At 47.6% G+C, this 18726-nt stretch overlaps 1 protein-coding gene and 1 pseudogene across 6 annotated transcripts in view; both read left to right on the top strand.

Annotated features, from left to right (window-relative positions):
* The window catches only part of CUX2 (cut like homeobox 2), a 325354-nt gene that overhangs the window by 173425 nt on the left and 133203 nt on the right, over positions 1-18726 (top strand). The gene's annotated exons all lie outside the window — the stretch shown is intronic.
* On the top strand, positions 3041-3137 carry LOC131812004 (small nucleolar RNA U13; annotated as a pseudogene).

Raw genomic sequence — 18726 nt, 5'->3', positions numbered from 1 at the left:
GAGTTGGCATCCTATTCTAATTGCAATGGGAAGCCTTTGGAGGATTCTCAGTAGGGAAGTGCCAGTATCTGCTTTGTGTTTAAAAATCAAAGCTTTTTTTTTTTTTTATAGTCACTCTGGGAACAGGAACAGAGGGAGAAGCTAGAAAGACCAGGTTCAAGGTGTTTTTAGGCATCTGAGCAAGGAATGGTGGAGGATGGAGCATAGGCAGCAATTGATTTGACTTGAGCTCTACTGTAGAGATCCATCTGACCCGATTCATCAGCGGCTGGATTGCAGGGTAGGAGTGGGCAATCTATTAGTAATGTCTGCCACTGGCCTACGAGGTGACAGTGGCCAATTGAATGCTACGTATTTTCCATTTCTACCCTATAAATCAGTTTTAGCTGGTCAAGAGAGTTGGAGAGGATGAAAGGGTCACTCAGGGATAGTAATTTGTGGCTTTAGTAACAGCTAACAACTAACACATGTTCCAGGAGGTGCATTTGAAGGGGAGTATTCATTGGCTGTCCATGCAGACACTGGGGTGGGGGGACTGCCACATTGTCTCAGCCTGAGATTGTCCAGGGATCGGAAAGCAAATGGGACCTTCAGAAGTCAGATCCATCTGTCCTGTGCAAAGGACCAACATGGTTCCACAGAGACACAGTCAGGGAGGTTCAAAGAAAAGAGGCTAAGCAGACAGACATCAGTGGAACAGGTTAATAGGAAAACAGTTTTTAATTATCTCGGGCGAAAACAGGATCAGAGGCTTTTCCTTCTTCTCTCCACCCTATAAATAGGAAGGACTCAGCAATCTTGGTCGGGGGCAGGGAGATTAATAGCAAATGACCAACTGGAAGTTCCCCCCTTTTTTTTCCTTCTTTTCCTTCTTTTTCTTCTCCTCCTCCCCCTCCCTCCCTTTCCTCTCCCCCTGCTCACCCTTCTCCCCCACCTCCTCCTTCTTCTTCTATAAACCTCTGTCTTCTATAAGAAGACGAGACGCTTGGAGAAAGTCAGTCGTCATGTGATTGGGCAGGGTAAAAAGTTAGCTTGGGATTGGGCAGTGAACTGGACTTTGGGAGGCAAAAGCCATTTAAAAAGCTTGGGACACCCACATGAGAATGTGGCAAGACTGAGTTCTGGGGGACCTGTGAATCTCATTGCAAAATATTTTTAAATCTTTCAGGATAAGGGAAATTCTTGAGATAACGATATTGAACAGGGCTCTACGTGTAATGTGTAACTTCCTATTTAAAAGAAATGGTGTAAGGACAGACTTTGTGGTTATACACCAGTCTCTTCAGCATCCATTCCTGCAAGGAGTTGAGGAAAAACTGTCAAACTGCAATCCCTGTCCTTGTGGTCTCGGTTCCCACAGCTGGCCCTGTGGCTTCGGGAACATCCAGCCCTAGGCAAACTTAATTTCCTTCACTGGCGCACAGGCCAGGAAGATAGAGGGCACAGGAAATGGGACCCACGTGAGGCCTCCACCCCAGCCGCTCCCCCTCAGGCCTGGGGAGAGCCATGCAGACCCCCAGCTCTCAAATCCAGCTGGTGTTTGGACCTCTCACTCCTGCCCAAAAAGATGTCGACAGCACCCACCTGGGAACCCCGCCTGGCCTTTTCCAGCTGGGATGCTGGGCCAGCTTGGAGAACCACTAGAGAGTATCCTATTTTAAAAGATTAATTTTCAAAGATACATTTTTCTATAAGCAGCATACATGTAATCTTTTAAACTGAGAAATTAAAGATAAGCATAGAATGAATGGTAAGTGTCCTGAACTTCTAACCCCCTTTTGGTTACTCCACATTTATTTGTTTTTACCAAGACACTTTAACCCATAGACAAGCATGCAAGTGCAGCCCCCTTACTAAAATAGAAAAGAGTACCCAGTACTGTGTGCTGGGTACTGAGAATACAGCGACGAACAAAAGAAAAATGGTCTGTCGTGGCATGAACAGTGTAGCAGAGGGCTGGGGCACCAATAAGAAGCATGTCAACAGACAGGATAAAAGAATCACAAATTGCGATCCTGCAAAGCAAATCAAGAATGTGCGGTGATAGAGCAGCACGGCAAGGAGGTTCCTAACCGGATCATGAAATATAAGGCGTCTGCCATGGGAAGAAGCATGGGGGCCTGGGTAGTGTGGGATGTGTCTGGGTGCGTGTGTGTTTTTATCTCTGTGTCTGGGCGTGTGCTTCTTGACCTCTGTGAATATCTGCGCATGTGCACGTGTGTGTGGCTTGTATCAGGGAAGGCTGCCGCAGGGTAGAGGGCTTATGTGACCAGAGCCGTTGGGGTTGGAGGTGCAGGAGGAGAGCTAGGCTACACCCAGATGTACAGGCCTCCTTAGCCACACAGGAGGTCTGGGTTTTTGACTTAGTGCCCACAGAGCTGACGGAAGGGTACAAAGAGAAGTCATGCCATCTGACAGTGTTATTGGGGATACCTCTGAAACAGCATTACGGGGGCAAGCAGGTGGCCAGGAGGAGGCTCGGTTGGGGCTTCAAGAAAAGTGGAGCTAATGGGGTTCATGCGTGGGTGATTTAATGTGGCAGAATGGAGTGAATGGAAATGCTTCCCAGGCTCCTGGCCTGAACACCTGGAATGGGTGTGCCACCTTTTCTTGAGATGGGAAGACACTGGAAGAAAGAGTGGGGGGCTCTGCAGGGGGTGTGCCATTGGGATGAGGTGAGAAACCTGGGCGGGGCCCTTAGAGGACCCGACTGTGTCCAGGGACAGGGCAGACCACCTGTCCCTGGCTCTGGGGCGCCGTGCAGAGCATCCTGCCCGTTATCTCTGCACAGCCCTGGGGGCACTGATGCAGGAAACCCATTAGAAGGATGTCTGCTCTGGGGACCTAGTCCCAAACCTCAGTAGCTGGGTGCTGTGTGAAGCTGGGTTATTCGCAGGGCTGGCTCCCCCAGGGGCTGGGACAGTCTTTCTAGAGGCCAGTTGGTGTTACTTTTAGCTCAGAAAGTAAAGATACACTGCATTGCTAAGATGATCATCTCTTGGGTGCCTTGGTTGAAGGTAATCTTTAAAAGCTAAAGCTGATCCTTTTCATAAGTGTGATGACTGGGTGTTCACACTGTTGTGTGACATGTGCCCCCCTCAGACGTTATTACAACCTCAGCAATTACCCATCTGATAGTTTAAAAAAAAAAAAAAAAGCTAAAGCTGCTGAGCATTTTACTGTGTCAGTCCTAACCACCCATAAACTGAGTTAATCCTCACAACAACCTCAAGAGGCAAGTTCTGCACTGACTCCCATTATACAGATCAGGAAGCTGAGGTTCAGCAAAGCAGTGGTTGCACAGCAGTGTGGTATAGACAGGATTTGAAACTAAGCCAGTCTAGCTGCAAAGCCTGATCTCTTCACTTTCATATGCTGTGCCAAATGCTTGCTCTAAAATGTCTCTTAAAGTCACATGTACCCTTCAAGGGGGCAGGGATGACCATCACACCCATTTTACAGAGGGGTAACTGAGGCTCAGAGAGAGGAAACACCTAGCTCATGGTCACAGAGCTGTTAAGTGGCAACATCAGAATTTGAATCCAAGACTAAGAAGCTGTGAACTTTCTTTTGGACATGGGACATGCTTCTGAACACCAGCTCCTGCCTCCCTCTACTGGCAGTGAGGGTCCCCCTATCCCCCCAGCCCAAAGTGTCCCAATGACCCACTGAGGGCAAGAGACAAGACTCGATCTTTGGGATTGCCCCAGCAACTTCCTAAGCAGGGCTTTACAAATTAATGAGAAAAAGCAAAAGTTCATGGGCTCTTCAGAATTCTTGGGACCTGCTGAGATCCCATCTCAAAAGAGGTAGGTTTATCTCTGGAGTTCCTGCCTGGGGTCCTCAGTGGGCAAGGGCTGGCATTCATGTTGGACTCAAGTAGCACTAAAGCTGCAACTTCTGGGACATGAAGTCTCAGCCAGCTCATGGGGCTTGGGGCCCCTCTGCCCACTGGAAGACCCCAGTGGTTCATTGGGACAGTTGTGTCCATCGGAGCATTGATGGGGCAGCACCAAACAGCTCAAGAACAGTGTGCGCTCTGTGTGGGATTCACCGTTTGCTTTAGCATTTAGACTTTAGAAAATACATGTTCATGTATGTGTGTGTTTCTTGAACCAGTAGTTGGAAAATCACACCCTGATTTAGAAAAACCTATCTACTGAAGCTTCCGGAAGACCCTTATTTGATTAGCGGAGCTGTTAAGACTATGGGATTTGGAGTCATGCTGCTGAATCCAAAACCCAGCTCTCCTGCTTGCTGGCTGACTAACCTTGAGCTTGACTGCTCTTACCCTCTTCAGGTTTTTAGTTTCTCCACCTCGGTGCATTGTTTTAAGAGAAAAACAAGTGCCTCGAAGTGTATCTGGTATATGCTGTGTACTCAGTTTGTGTTAGCTAAGTGTTATTGTTGTCACTATTGCCGTCTAAAACAGGTTTTTCTGGAAATGGGCAGAGAGTAAACATTTATGCTTTATGGGCCACATGGTTTCTGTTCCAACTACTCCTCTCTGCCATTGTAACAGGAAAGCAGCCGTGGACAGTATGTACATGCTTGGGTGTGGATGTATTCCAACAAAACTTTCCTGTGACTTATATATGAACATGACAGGGAGCAAAGTCCTCTTTCCTCTGGGAGAATGTGACTCTGGGGCTGCCAGCAGCTATGTTCCCCAAATTACTGGGGAAGCCAGCCATGGTAAGGGAAACGGAGGACAGAGGGAAGCAGAGCCAAGAGAGAGAAATCAAACTCTGCCAGTCTTGTTTGAGCTGTTGGATCTAGTCATGCCTGAAGCTGCTCTTGCATTGTTCAGATATGTAAGCAACAGTTTCCCCTTTGTGTTTAAGCTACTTTGAGTTGGGATTCTGTTGTTTACAACCAAGAGTCCTGAATTATATAAGCCTTCTCCCTGCTCATGCCTCTCTGTCCCACTCAGGTAATAACTACTTAACTTGCCTGCCGGTAGTATCAAGTTCATGGTACTACCCAAGAGTATCCTTTAGTCCCAAGTATATAACTTTCTTTTCTGGGGTTGGGCTGGGGTGAGGTGTTAAATCGTTTCATTTGCAGATATGTGACTTCATTTCCATGAATCTAGGTCCTCCCCTGTAAAATGAAGTTAATCACTAGACCTACTGCTTAGGGTGGGTTAAAAGGGTTAATATTTATAAAGTGCTTGGAACAGTCCCTTGCACATGCTAAGTACTACCTACGTGTCTGTTGTTCTTACTACCTGGAAACTGAGCCCATAGCCTTTAGGCATTTTCCTGACAAGTGAAGGAGACTATCAGGCAGGCGTTGGGTCTTTCCATATTCCCAGCACCTGCGCATGCCCAGTATTGGGTAGGAGCTTGGTATTTGTTGAAGAGGAGTTAGTACAAGATGGGGCTTGTCACAGAGAGTGACCATGAGAGACCCACGTGGATTGGGGCAAACTCTGAGGTATTTGCGCTTAGGAGTCAAGCTATAATTGCTTCAGGGGTTTATAAGACCTTGAGTCACAGAGGAATGTTGGGGGCCCACAAGCAGTTAAGCAGTTTGAGTGTTTGGGATTTAGACCTTAGCTACCTGAAGGGTGGTCCAGCATGGACTGGTGACATTCCCATACCCGAAGGCCTATTTAGAAATGCAGGGACTCAGACCCACACTGGACCTCTGGAGTCAGAATCTCCGCTTGGGTGATTCTTGTACCCTTGAAAATCTGAGAAGTGGAGACGACAGGCAGCTGCTGCAGACATGACCCCTGTGTCTTGAGGGACTGTTGGTGGAGGTGAGGATGTGGGAGACGTGGGCCTGTCATCTCGGTCATTAGGAAGCATGCTGGCCTCCACCCTTTGGCACAGTGGGTGGTCACACATGCTCAGACCCACCACTTTTCCAGTAAGTGGAATCTGACATTGCCACACAATGGTTGAAAAGACTGCCACCGTGAGAAGGGTGCCCAGCTTCACTTAGTAAAACTAAAATGAAAATAAGGCGATATTTTGCGTTTCCCTGTCCCTCTCTCCCTCAGTCCCTTCTTCATAGGCTTGCTAACTCTGTGCAAACATTAATAGCAGATCAGTGGTATGTAGCTGGCAATATCATATATGATATGATTTCTTTTTCCCCATCCTCTTTTATCAACTGAAATTTTGATGAAATGTAGATGACTTTTTTTTTTAAAACAATTTTATTTATTTATTTGACAGAGAGAGAGTGCGCACACGCACACACAAGTAGGCAGAGAGGCAGGCAAAGAGAGAGGGAGATTCAGGCTCTCCACTGAGCAGGGAGCCCAGTGTGGGGCTCTTTATAGAAAGTCAACATGTAGATGACTTTTAAAAAATCTTATAAAGGTGTCTGGCTGTCCGGCACAGGGGAAGGTCATGGCTGCGGAGGGGTTTGTGGCATGGCGGGTGGGGACAGCAGGAGGGTCTGCAGAACCAAACCAGAGAGACCTCACCAGGAAAGTGGCCTCCAGATTGAACAGAGGTGGGCATGAGTTTGGGAGGGAGGACACTCACTATCATCCCTCTTTACCAAGTAATCAGTATTATTGTGCTAACAAGGCTGGGGGCTAGGCCTAATGCGGAGAGCAGGAGTTTAAAAATCCACACAGACCTGTGTTTGAATCCCCGTGCTGCCGCAGCTTGCTCACCGTATAATCTCAGGCAAGGAGGTTTGTGTCCCTGAGCCTTGCTTGCCTTGTCTAGAAAATGGGCCTAAAATAGCACTGACCTCATAGGGACCTGGGTCGGTTAATGCAGCGGTTACCCAAGCTGGCTGACAAGAACCTGCTGTTAGCTTCCCTTCCCACTCCCAGGTGTAGTGACAACAGTGGGAGCTAGAAGTTGACCACAGTGGGGAAAGTCTACGCCACAGAAATGGTACACATCAGAGCTCCCCCTTTCCTTCCAGTGAACTGGTCGTTAAGCATTTACTGGCATACCACTGGTTAAATGACAAGATGTATTTAATTGCCATGCCCAAAGCTTGGTAGTAGTGGTTACTGAGTACTACCTTACTATTGTATTAATTATAGGACCATAATGTTCCTAGTAATATAAAAAATGGTTTTCATGATTACACATTCCATGTATTGGCTCTGACATTTATTTTAACTGCTTGGAGGCTTTTTCTGAAAATCATCTGGCCCTTAGCCCCATTCTGGATAGCTGATATTGTTAGTTAGCTGAGTTCCAGATAGATGAAGTGTCTTAAAGATATCCCAAATGAACATTTATTAAGCATGGACTAAATGCCCGGAGTTAGGAAAGTGCTCTTCATATATGATCTCATTTAATTCTCCTAACAACTCTATGAGACAGAAACTGTTATGAACCTGTTATGAAACTCTTATGGGACTCAGAGAGGTTAGGTCACTTGCCCCAGATTGCACAGCAGCTCAGTTGGAGGGGCTGGTCTTTGAATCTGTGCATTTTGACTCCAGAGGCTGTGATTTCAGCGGATGGATCCTGAAGGTCAAACGAGGAGAGGGCAGGTTCTTAGGTCCTTGGGATGTAGACCTTCCTCCTTGTTGGGAGGCTTTAGGGATGGGGGAAGGCCGTGGGCAGGGTCTAGAAGTCCTGACCTAGTCATTTGCTTGGCTCATGGCAAATTGTCTGATTTTACTAGATGTGTGCAGGCTGGGTTCTGATTGGCAAGGGGATGTCTCTGTTGGAAGAGAATCTTGGCCACTTGCCTCTTGGCAGCAGGCTCTTGGCCACCACGTGGAGCGCCGTTTGGAGGCAGTGAGAATTATTCGGCAACTTTGCCTGGGATAGTTTAAAGTGGGCTGGGGGCTCTGCCAGTCTCTCAGACAAACTGGCGGAGAGACCAAGAAAGCAAGCACCGCCATAGAAAAGCCTACACTCAGCTTCTTTGCTATTCTCCCTGCCTCTGTCTGCCTCCATCTCTTGCCACCTCTTAGCCTCTCTCTCTGCCAGGACTTAAGGAGCCAGTAAGAAGACAGGTGGTTTGGCAGCAAGAGAAGCAATGTCTCCTGTCCCCACACGCCTGCCTTCCCTCAACTCTACTAAAACTTGGGGCCTTTTGCTTCCATAGCTCCCAGTTTCCCTGAAGATGAAGTTCAGATGACTTGATTTGGCTTGAGAACTTAGGCTGTGACCCCTGTCTCCTGGTTCGGCATCCTGTCTCCACAGGACAGACTCAACTTTCTGTTTTTCCACAGTGACTAGTCCAGAGCTCACTCAGAACATGGGGTTGAACTTGACTTACTTTAGGATTTGCAGTCATCACCATTTCTGTGTCTTTAAGGCTGATTGATCACATGCCAAATGCTGTGCAAGCTTCTAACTATTTTCTATTCCTATCTCATTGCCTCCTAACAATTAGATGGGTAGAACTTGTTTCCTTACCATTTTACAAAGGGGAAAACTGGGGCACCGAGATGTTAAGTTACATGTCTGAGATCACCTAGCTAGGACATGGCAGTGATACATAAGAACCCAAGCCAGTCCATGGGGCGCCTGGGTGGCTCAGTGGGTTAAGCCTCTACCTCCAGCTCAGGTCATGGTCTCAGGGTCCTAGGATCAAGCCCCGCATCAGGCTCTCTGCTCAGTGGAGAGCCTGCTTCCCCCCCCCCTCCTGTCTACTTGTGATCTCTCTCTTTCTGTCAAATAAATAAATAAAATCTTTAAAAAACAAACAAACAAAAAAATCCAGTCTAGAGCTTGAGCAAGCTTGAGGGGGGCTTTCCTTAAACCACTTTGTGAGAGCCTATCACTAGCTCAGTGTCGTCACCCCCGCCCCCAGCAGCCTTGTCAGCACAACAGTCTGGCTCCTCACTTTACCCTAGCTCTGCTGTGTCCACACATCCTTGATGAATTAACCTTGGCAATGCTGGCCTTGCCTTGTCACACCAATAAAGTTAGTGCTGCAGAGAACGAGGCTGTAGAAAGTATAACGGACCCCTCTCTCCATCTGTCTCTTTTTCCCTGAAGATTCCAAGGTTGCTTAGATGTTGAGGAGAAGAGTGAGAATGTTCCTTATGGGAGTAGGGGGTGTTTGGAAACAGGAGAGACCCATAAATTGGTTCCTTCCAGGGGAGACCTCCTACTATACCTGGATCTCATCCCATCTGTCCAGGGTGGCCTGTGTGGCTTTGCTCACCAGGGACTGATTGTCTCAGCATGTCCCCGCATTGCTCAACAACAGGACGACATTCCTGGACCAAGGCAGAGGGGAGTCGGATTGTGTTAGCAATTCTCCATCAGACTGTGTCATGTTCAGATTGTATTGTATTAGTAGTTGTTTCCACTAATGTGATGAGAAAGTTGCTAATCTGAGAAGACTCCTGCATTGTATTAGGGAAAACAAATATTAATGTGATTCGATGGGAAGTGGCTAATAAGAAACTAAGTTGCTAATATGACACGATGGATCGGTGGGAGGAATTTGGGTCGGGTGCTTGAACTTTTCTGGAATGTTTGGTGGTGGGCAGGGACCAGGGAGGGCAAAATGTCAGGAACTCTGTGTTACAGTCACTCAGAGTTAAGGTTCCACATCTGAGCCTCTTCCTCCCCCTTCCGACACCCAGTCCCTCACCCCTTTACTATGTTGAATAGTGTCCCCCAGTCTGAGAATATGACCTTATTTGGAAAGATTGTGCGGATATAATTAAGATGAGATCATACCGCATTAGAGGGGTCCCTGAATCTGATGACCTGCGTATGAGGAGAGGACACACAGGGAGAAGACTCTGTGACAATGGGGGCAGAGAAGGGAGGGATATAGCCACAGGCCAAGCAAAGCCAAGGACAGCAAGCAGCCACCAGACACCGGAAGGAACAAGGAGGCCTCCTCTCCTAGAGGCCTTCCCTGTCCTAGAGGGAACACAGCCCTACCAACACCTTGATTTCGGACTTCCAGCCTCCAAAACTGAGAGGATATATTTCTGTTTTTTTTTTTTTTAAAGATTTTATTTATTTATTTGACAGAGAGAGATCACAAGTAGGCAGAGAGGCAGGCAGAGAGAGAGAGAGAGGGAAGCAGGCTCCCTGCTGAGCAGAGAGCCCGATGCGGGACTCGATCCCAGGACCCCGAGATCATGACCTGAGCCGAAGGCAGCGGCTTAACCCACTGAGCCACCCAGGTACCCCTATTTCTGTTGTTTTAAATCCCCCATTTGATGGCACTTTGTTACGACAGCCTGAGGACACTGACTCTCTCCCCTGTACCCATCACACCTCCAAGAAGGAGACCAAGATTTGGCAACATCCTAACTCAGAGACAGCAAAGCAGCTTTGAGGGGTTCCTCCAGCCTCAGGGCTGGCCTGGCTGCTTGACCAGACCCAAGGACAAGGGCTTGCTCTCTTCCCCTGCTTCGTTCTTTTCTTTAAAGGGAAGAAGATTCCTCAGTCACAGGGCGACTGGCATATGGGCTCCGCAGCCTGCTTCGCGGCACGTTAATATGTGATTAAAGGGGTCTTAAAACACCCATTAGTCCCCCTCTGGTATCTAATAGCGCTTTTGGATTTAGAACAGAATATTATTTACTCATTAGCTGATAATAGATCCTGAGTACACGCCGTATGTATTGGGACAATTATTAGGTTGTGGGACTGCACAGAAACGTCATTCTGCTGCTGTGGCCAGTGACAGGGCTGCATCATCCGGGGGGCAAGGGTCAGGGTGGCCGCAAGATGACCCATGGGCCCTCCAAAGAAGATGGAGGGCCTGCTTGAGACTGTTTGTGGTGGCTTGCTGTGGATGGACGTGAACTCCAGGTACAGACAGGGGGCACTTGAATGCGTCAACGGAAGGAATATTTTGAGGGGGGGTAATCAACAGTAACAGCCCCCACAGTGGTGACGGACTGAACCTGAGCTTCCGGCCCAAACCTCCCAAGATGAGATTATTAATTAGTCACATGACAGCCACCACCAGGATCACAGGGATGGGGTGACTTGCCCAGGACGCACAGTTGGAAAGTGGCTTCAGCTGTGGCAGACCCACCTCTTCTGGTCACTGGACCTGGGTTCTTTAAAACATTCCTCTGTACTCACTTCTTGGTCATTCCAACCTTCCCTTTTCCCAATGGAAAGAGGCACTTTTAACACTATTTCCTTTTATGTTTCGTTTGTTGGAAAGCTGCAAATTGCACATTGTCCCTCTTTAGTGTCTGGGTCCTTGACCTATGGCTAGATGTGCTGGAAAGGCTCGGGGAGGGGGGGGACAAGAATGGAAGGGAGTGGGATCAGGAGTGATGAGATCGGGCTAGTGTTTGGGATCAGTGATGCCAGGGGATATCTGGGAATCACAGTGGAGGAGGGGAAGATGCAGGGAGAGGCCAGCAAGAGGTTTCACAGGACCCCTGGTGGAGCCTCATGGGTCTGAACCGGCAGGTGGCATTGGCATCAGGAGGAAGGACCGGAGGCTGCTGATACCCCATCCATTGCGGACATCACAGGTCTCCGTGGCTGGTTCGACTTGGCGGTGAAGGAGATAACAAAGTCCCCAGTTTGATGGACAGAATACGGGGTGCAGGGAAGGAGCGTCTGTAGTTTGATAGCCTGATTTTCAGGTCATTGGTTTGCAGTGACTCAGGGAAGGAGGGCATGAGCCCCTTGGGATGAAAGGCACAGCATAAGCTTGCAATGCAAGCACCCACAAAAGGACGAGAAATCACTGAAAAACTTGCCCTTAGCTCAGACTCACCTCGGCTTTTCTGAGATGCACCAGATGGAAAGACGAGAGGGGCTTGTGTAAGGGTGAGGGTGGCCGTCTCCAGCCAAGGCAGGCAGTTTAAGCCTTTTGCCTCTTGCTTTCCTTGGGGTACAGGGAAGCCTCTGTCCCCATGTCCCTGTTGTATACAGGTAGCTGGGGGTGGGGGCAGTGGGTCCTGTTTATTTTAAGCACATAGAGGAACAGCGCAGGGTGCCCTCTCTGGTGTGTGGCATGTGGCTGCAGTGACACTGAGAAGAAGTCGGAGATGGTGCCCAGAAATGCAGGCCACAATTAGAGGCCATACATCACCTCTGTGGGTTGCCCGCGTAGAGAATAGGGCTCCCTGGTAAAGGATTAGCAGGGAAGGAGCCAGAGAGAAAGTGTAGCTTGGCAAATTTGTCCTCTTGTCCATCTTCTTCTCTAGATACGTGGGTCTAGACCGCAGCTAGATAAATAACCAAATAAGTAAACCACTTCCCAGTGGGTGTGTGGCATCTGCGTGAGTGTATGTGTGTTTGTGTCTGTGTGTGTGTTTTAATAAAGCTCACCATGAGCCAGATATCAATTTCTGTCAGAGAGACGCAGAGCATCTGAACCAGAACTAAATAAAAATAAACATTAAACAATTATTGGAATTTAGGTTTATTTAAAAAATCAGCAGGGTTGAGGGAACAAGCCACCCATTAGCGAGGCAGAACTATCGGGCCTTTTAACAACCCGCTGGTTCTTGGCTGCCAGGGAGATTTGGGCTGTACAAGCTGTGGAAACTCCGGATCCTATTGATTAAAGATGATGCGGTAACAGGCCAATTATATCATCGTGGCTGCTTGCAGCGCAGGCCAACGCCAGCTACCCATTTGTCTTTACGGAAATGGCTTTGTTTTAGGGGCTCAGGGAGGGTGTTTTGGTGTCCCCATCCTGGGCAAGGCATTCTTCCTCCTCGGATGCCTGCAGTTGCTGGAGACTGAAGCCAGAGCTGTCCCAGATTCTTGCATTTTTCTCCTCCCTGTCCCCTCCACAGACATCCGTAGTTCATAAGGAACCTGTGTCTTGTCAACCAAATCAATGCAAATAACCGGTGAGCGTTTCTCGACTTTTCAGTAATAATTGATCTTCCCAGAACTGATAGCATTTGGAAAACATAAGTAAGGAGAGCAGCAGCGAGCCAGCTGTCCACGTTAAGAGAATATAATTGCTCTGAGTTATAGGAAAGGAAGTGATTTCCCTTCTAGCTTAAGCTCCAAGAGAGCAGAACACACTGGCATGGAGCATCAAGAAGCTTCCAGTAAACTCAGGGCTTAGGACGGACTCTGTCTCAGCCGGCAGGTTCGGACAGCTGTGGGATTGGATCTTCCGAGCTGACAGGTAGATTTCCCGCTTGCAATGTTGTCAGTCTCCAGGTTTTTATTTGGAAGCTTCCTGCACAGCCCGTCACTGTTGGGGAAGAGGGAGAGGTCTGTGGTTCCCTGAGGGGGTAGGTGGAGGGGGGTTCCCAGCTTAGCCACTGTGCTGTTCATCCACAGGATGGGAATAATCCCCCCTCTGCTGGTTTGCCATCTTTTCCTTCTTTCTAATTTGACGGTCACTTCCAGGCACTACTATAATTGGCTCCTGATTTGACTGGGGTGATATTTAGAAAATCAGATGGGAATGCAAGTGTTCTGTGGCTTGGTGGATGGACAATAGGATTCCCAGGTTTGTTTTCTTTATGAACATCTGTCATTCTTCCAGGGCTCCCTTCATTTGTTCCTTTGTGCATTCGTTTATCTGCTCATCCAACACACAGTTACTGGGCACCTTCTCTGGGCCAGGCACAGTGAGGTGCTGGGGCGCATTGGTACCTGCCCTCATAGGAGCTCCTAGTCTAGCCATGAAGAGGCGCAGTCGTAAAGCAATTGACTATTACATCACAATCACAATAGTGCTTCATAGAAATGAGGAGCAGGGAGTAAGAGCTCATGACCGTCAGAACCTGACCTTCTCCTGGGGTGCAGTTCTTACAAAAGTAATGTCTGCGCTGAAACTTGACACAGGGGGTGGACTGAGCTAGGCCAGCGGTGCTCAGACTTGAGTGCGCATCAGAATCACCAGGAGGACTGGTTAAAAAGATTGCTGGGCATCAACCCCAGGGTTTCTGATTTGCAGGTCTGGAGCTGGTCTAAGAATTTACATTTCTAATACGTTCCCAGGTAACACTGCCGCTTCTGGTCTAGGGACCACACTTTGGGAACCGACAAGCTGGGCAAAAGACTGGAAAGAGGGGGCAGTCGGGTAGTGGGAATTGTGGATACAGTTCCTTACAAGGCCCTGTGGCTGGCTTGGCAGTTTCCAGTCACAGAATAAGGGACAGAATGGTAGCAGCAAAGTGAGGAGGACTGTGGGGGAGGTATGGCACGGGGAGCACAGTGTCCTGGACCCCTAGAGGCCATACAGGCTGACTGGAAATTTTGGATTTTATGTGAAATTAGATGGGAAACCTGGAGAGGTTTTAAGCAGGAAAAGTGTCGGTATCCAGTTTGTATCTTGAAATACTCTCTCTGGCTGCCAAGGCAGGAATGGGATGGTAGAAGAGTGGCTGGCATTAATCCAGGGATCCTTACAAGAAAGCTCTGTAGGCATCCAGCCAGGAATCGGAGGTGGCTAGACCCTCTGCTGTCAGCGAGCATGGAAAGCATGGACATGTCTGAGAGCGTTTGAGTCTAGGCACCCCCTTTCTGGAAAGTCTTCCTGATCAGTTTGGACTCATCCATCAATCCCTGAAACCTAATTTCTTACCTGAAGGAGCTATATGTTGACACTGGCCTTATCAGTTCCTTAAGGAAGAGACTGTGTGTGTCATATCTGCCTCCTGTAGCCCGCCTGCAGCCCATTGGTTGGATATACAACAAATACCTTATAATATTTAGCAGGTTGTGGGGGCATCTAGGTGGCTCAGTCAGTGAAACAACCCACTCTTAATTTTGGCCCAGGTCATGATCTCGGGGTCGCAAGATAAGCCCCATGTCAGACTCCACACTTAGTACTTGAGATTCATCTCCCCTCCCTCTACTCCCCCAACCCGCACTCACACACACTCTCTCTCAAATAAATAAAGAAATCTTAAAATAATTAGCACGTCGTGAATGATTGACAGTTTACTAGCTAGGGTCATATCTGTTACCTCATTTGATTTTCCAGGTACCCTGAGCAAAAGGTAGAATTGAACCCATTTTGCAGATGGGGCAAGTTAAGGTTCAGAAAGGGCAGGAGATATTCCCAGGCTCACCCACCTGAAAGAAAGGCAAGAGTCTCATCCAGGCCCAGAATGCCCTCTGGCCTGAACCATAGATGGTGACCGGATTTCCCTTAGTAGAGTCAAGGGTCTCACCCAGGATGATAGGGCCATTCCACCAGAAATATTAAATAGATATAGAAGGAATTGTCATTTTTCTGAAATACAAAATGGTTCAATATCAGCAGTTTCCTATGGTTGAACCTAAAACAAAGCATGCAGGGGAAATGTTGCATTTCTAGAAAATTCTGCCGCAGCATGAGGAATAGGAGTTGCAACGTAGTCTAAATTGTCTCTGAAAGCAGCTTCCCACACACACGGAAGCTGGTGAGGGGCCGTACAGGGATGCAGCATCTTAGAATCAGTCTATAATGCAATCAATTTTGTATATCCCTGGTGAAACAGCAACATTTATTTAACGTCTTTTATAGAGCAGCTGAGTTTTATCACAAATCACATTCCATTTCTATTCAGCTGGGACTCCTTGAAGGCTAAAATGCACTTACTTTTCTCGGAGGAAATTTACCAATTCCTCAATAAAGACCCATTTGCCTCTGTATGTAAAATTGACACATTTATTGAATATTAAACATTTAAGGTTTTTTTTCCCCTTGGTTCCCCCACCCCCTCACCCACACCTTTTTCCACTTTTCCACAAAGCTTCCCAGTTATTAGGGAAACTTCCTCAAAGTGGCAGGAAATATGTATATTCGTACAGAAGCGGCCAACATTTAAATTTGGGTCATTCTTATCAGTGGGAAATGATCAAGTTATGTCATAAATGTATAGGTCAAAATCCAGTGCCTCAAAGCGGCCTCTTTAAGCCCTGTGCTTTTCCTCTCTCTTTGTGGCCGGCTTGGCAGTCTTGGCCATGTGGCAGTATGGTGTTGAGTTCGTGACAAAAGTTTTTTTGTCCACACTTGTAACGTTTGCAGAAGGCAGGGGCAGCCTCCCTGACAATAACTTGTGCTAATTATAGCATGAGGGCGTATTAATAAAGCAAGTTTTCTTTCATCCATATTCCTGAATGGTCGGGGACATCAATTAAAGTGTGCGCTTGGGACAATGTCTTTTCATTGCCTGTTGCAGTGTTTTTGTTTAAAAAAATAAGCAGGGGGCTGGGCCATTTAGGGAACTTGTTTTTGTGTCCTTAACATAGGAGAGGGCTGAACTGTTGAACTTAGGTCTCAAATGTTGGGTCCAGATTTTCTGACTGATGCTAAATCAAGGCAGTGACAGGTTGGGTGGGTGCGTGGCCCTGGGGTAGGGACTGTGCTTTCAAGAGTGCAAGGACAATTATTGCATTTGAGGAGTATCTTCCTAATGATAGACAGACAGACAGACACAGGTTTTGAACCCTAACTCCCGCTTTTCCTGAGCTCAGAGAGCTCCGACAGGTGATTTACTTCTTTGGGCCTCAGTCAGGGTTAAATGAGATCATCTATGGAAGGTTCCAGAAGGAACTTCAAATCTCATTGCTATTCTCCTGGGAACTTTATCTGGTGTCAGATTTGGATGGAAAAAGAAAGGTCATTTCTTCCAGGTCCCTGTTCCAGGCTTGCTTTCCCTTCTACTGGGCCCAGGAGTTGACCACTTTATGCTGGGAAACCTTTGAGGACCAAGAACTCATTTAATCATTATCAAGGCTGTCTTCCTTATGGTGAACTGAAACCTGTTTATATGTAACTTCCTCTGCCCACACAGATCTGAGTTCCTCTCCTTTCTATCAAATATGTAAGGATGCCCCCTGTCTCTGAGTCTTCTGTACTCCGGGCCAGATGTACCCCCCGGCTCTTTGTAGATCCAGGTTTCTCAACCCCACACACTACGGACATTTTGGACCATATAATTCTTTGTGATAGGGGTGCTCTGTGCATTTTCAATGGTTAGCAACATCTCTGGCCTCTACCCACTAAATGTCAGCAGTACCCCCCAGTTCTGACAATTGGAAGGTATCTCCAGACCTTGCTAAATGTGCCTGGAGGGCAAAATCTGCCCCCCCCAAGTTGATAACCATTATTCTAGAGTTTCTGCTTCTCCCTATCCTGGACCCCTTTAGCCAGACATGACACCTCACCTGGGAGGCTTTTACATCCTTACGTTTCTGTCCCCTCTGGCATGTGAGCGTTCCTGTGGCTTATGGCTCCAAAATGTTTTTTGTGCCTGCTGGGAGCAGAGCCCACTTTTACCTGGTACAAGCTGAACCTGCCAATGTTCAGAGAGCTCAGAAGAAACCAAAGATCAGGAGAAATCAAAATAAAATCACCCATTTTTTCTTCCCCCTGCAGCTTTCTCTGCAAAAGGCAGACACCACCAGGACTAGAAGGTATCTGGGCCTTCTTTGTTGGAATCTCCATTTTGAGAACGGGAATGATGAGGTCTGAGTTTATCCCATAGGTTTCATCTGAACGGGCAGAGCTAACTTTTCAGAACAGGAGGTCAGCGATGGATTCTGAGTGCAGTTGGCTCCAGGTCTGGGTTAGTGATCTGGTTTTGCCACTGACTGACTACACCCCTCTGAACCTCAGTTTCTTATCTGTGTTGTGGGGACAAGAATAGCACTGTCTTGAGGTATTGTTGCCAGTTCAGCAGAGTGACCCACAGTGACCTGCATAATCAGGCAATAAATTAGGGCTTCTATTTTGTGGTATTATGCTATTATTTGCAAATAAGAAATACACTTCCAAGGAATGAGAATAATTCACTTAAGATCAACCAGGAAGTCAGTATGAAAATACTGGTTTGAGCATATTTTTTCCAAAAACTCCAGGGTTTTTTGCAAAGTTCTGTCTGTGCATACGAGGAGATTTGAAGATGATCCATTTTATGTGATTCTCACCCCATTAACAGCCCGTGGTTTTGCCAGAATATCCTCTTTTCACTTTCATTTTAAAAACCAGCCAGTGTAATAAATCTTGCCCCGAAATCTCAGCAGCACATCTTGGCTGGAGTGTATGATAAATCTAATATACTGTGGCCTCTCTGTATGAGATACCCCTTCACAGATCTGTATTTTTGGCGGACAGCCCCACGGTCTGGAGGATTATAATTTGCTCTTGGTTTGACCAGTCCAGCCCTCTGACTGGGTCATCATTGTTTCACAACTTCCCTGGCTTCAGGATGGACCCAGGACCCTGTCCCCTGTCCTTAACATTTTCTTTTCCTTCTTCTCTCTCTCCCTCTCTCCCTTTCTCCCTTCCTTCCTTCCTTTTTCTTTCCCTCTATCTCTTCCTCTCTTTCTTTTCTACAAAACCACATATATAGCTACCCTCCTCCCCACATTTAAGACCTGGCTTAGAACCAGGTCTGAATTTGAACAGTACACATCTGGGAAGGGGGAAGGCCACTGGAAACTCAAAGTGCACCTGGGTTCTTTTCATGGGGAGTTGAGGCGCCCTATGATTCTGTCACATGTGGACCACATTGCCTTGGGAGACACTGAAAGGGCAGGGAGCCCCACTTTGATTATTCAACAAATATTTCTTAAGCACCTACTATGTGGCAGGATAGACAGAGGTGAACAAGGTGAGGTGCAGTGGGAGAGATGGGTGTTTGTGATATGGTCACTTGTAACAAAGTTGAATTATTTATGTCTGTGCTGAGGATTCTGATTGGAAAATGCAGGGGCTGTGGAGCCCCTAGGTGAACATTCCTGAAGAAGTGGCATCTTGAGGCTCCCTGGAAAATGGTGGTCACTTACCAAGCTCAGGGAAGAGCCCCGGCTCTGAGGCAGGGAAGGACACAAGGAGGTCAGTGGACAGCCCAGGGCCAAGGGAGACTGAGACGGG

Source organism: Mustela lutreola, chromosome 11 (genome assembly GCF_030435805.1).
Source record: "Mustela lutreola isolate mMusLut2 chromosome 11, mMusLut2.pri, whole genome shotgun sequence".
Lineage (NCBI taxonomy): Eukaryota > Metazoa > Chordata > Mammalia > Carnivora > Mustelidae > Mustela > Mustela lutreola.
This window is presented reverse-complemented; position numbering and strand designations above follow the sequence as displayed.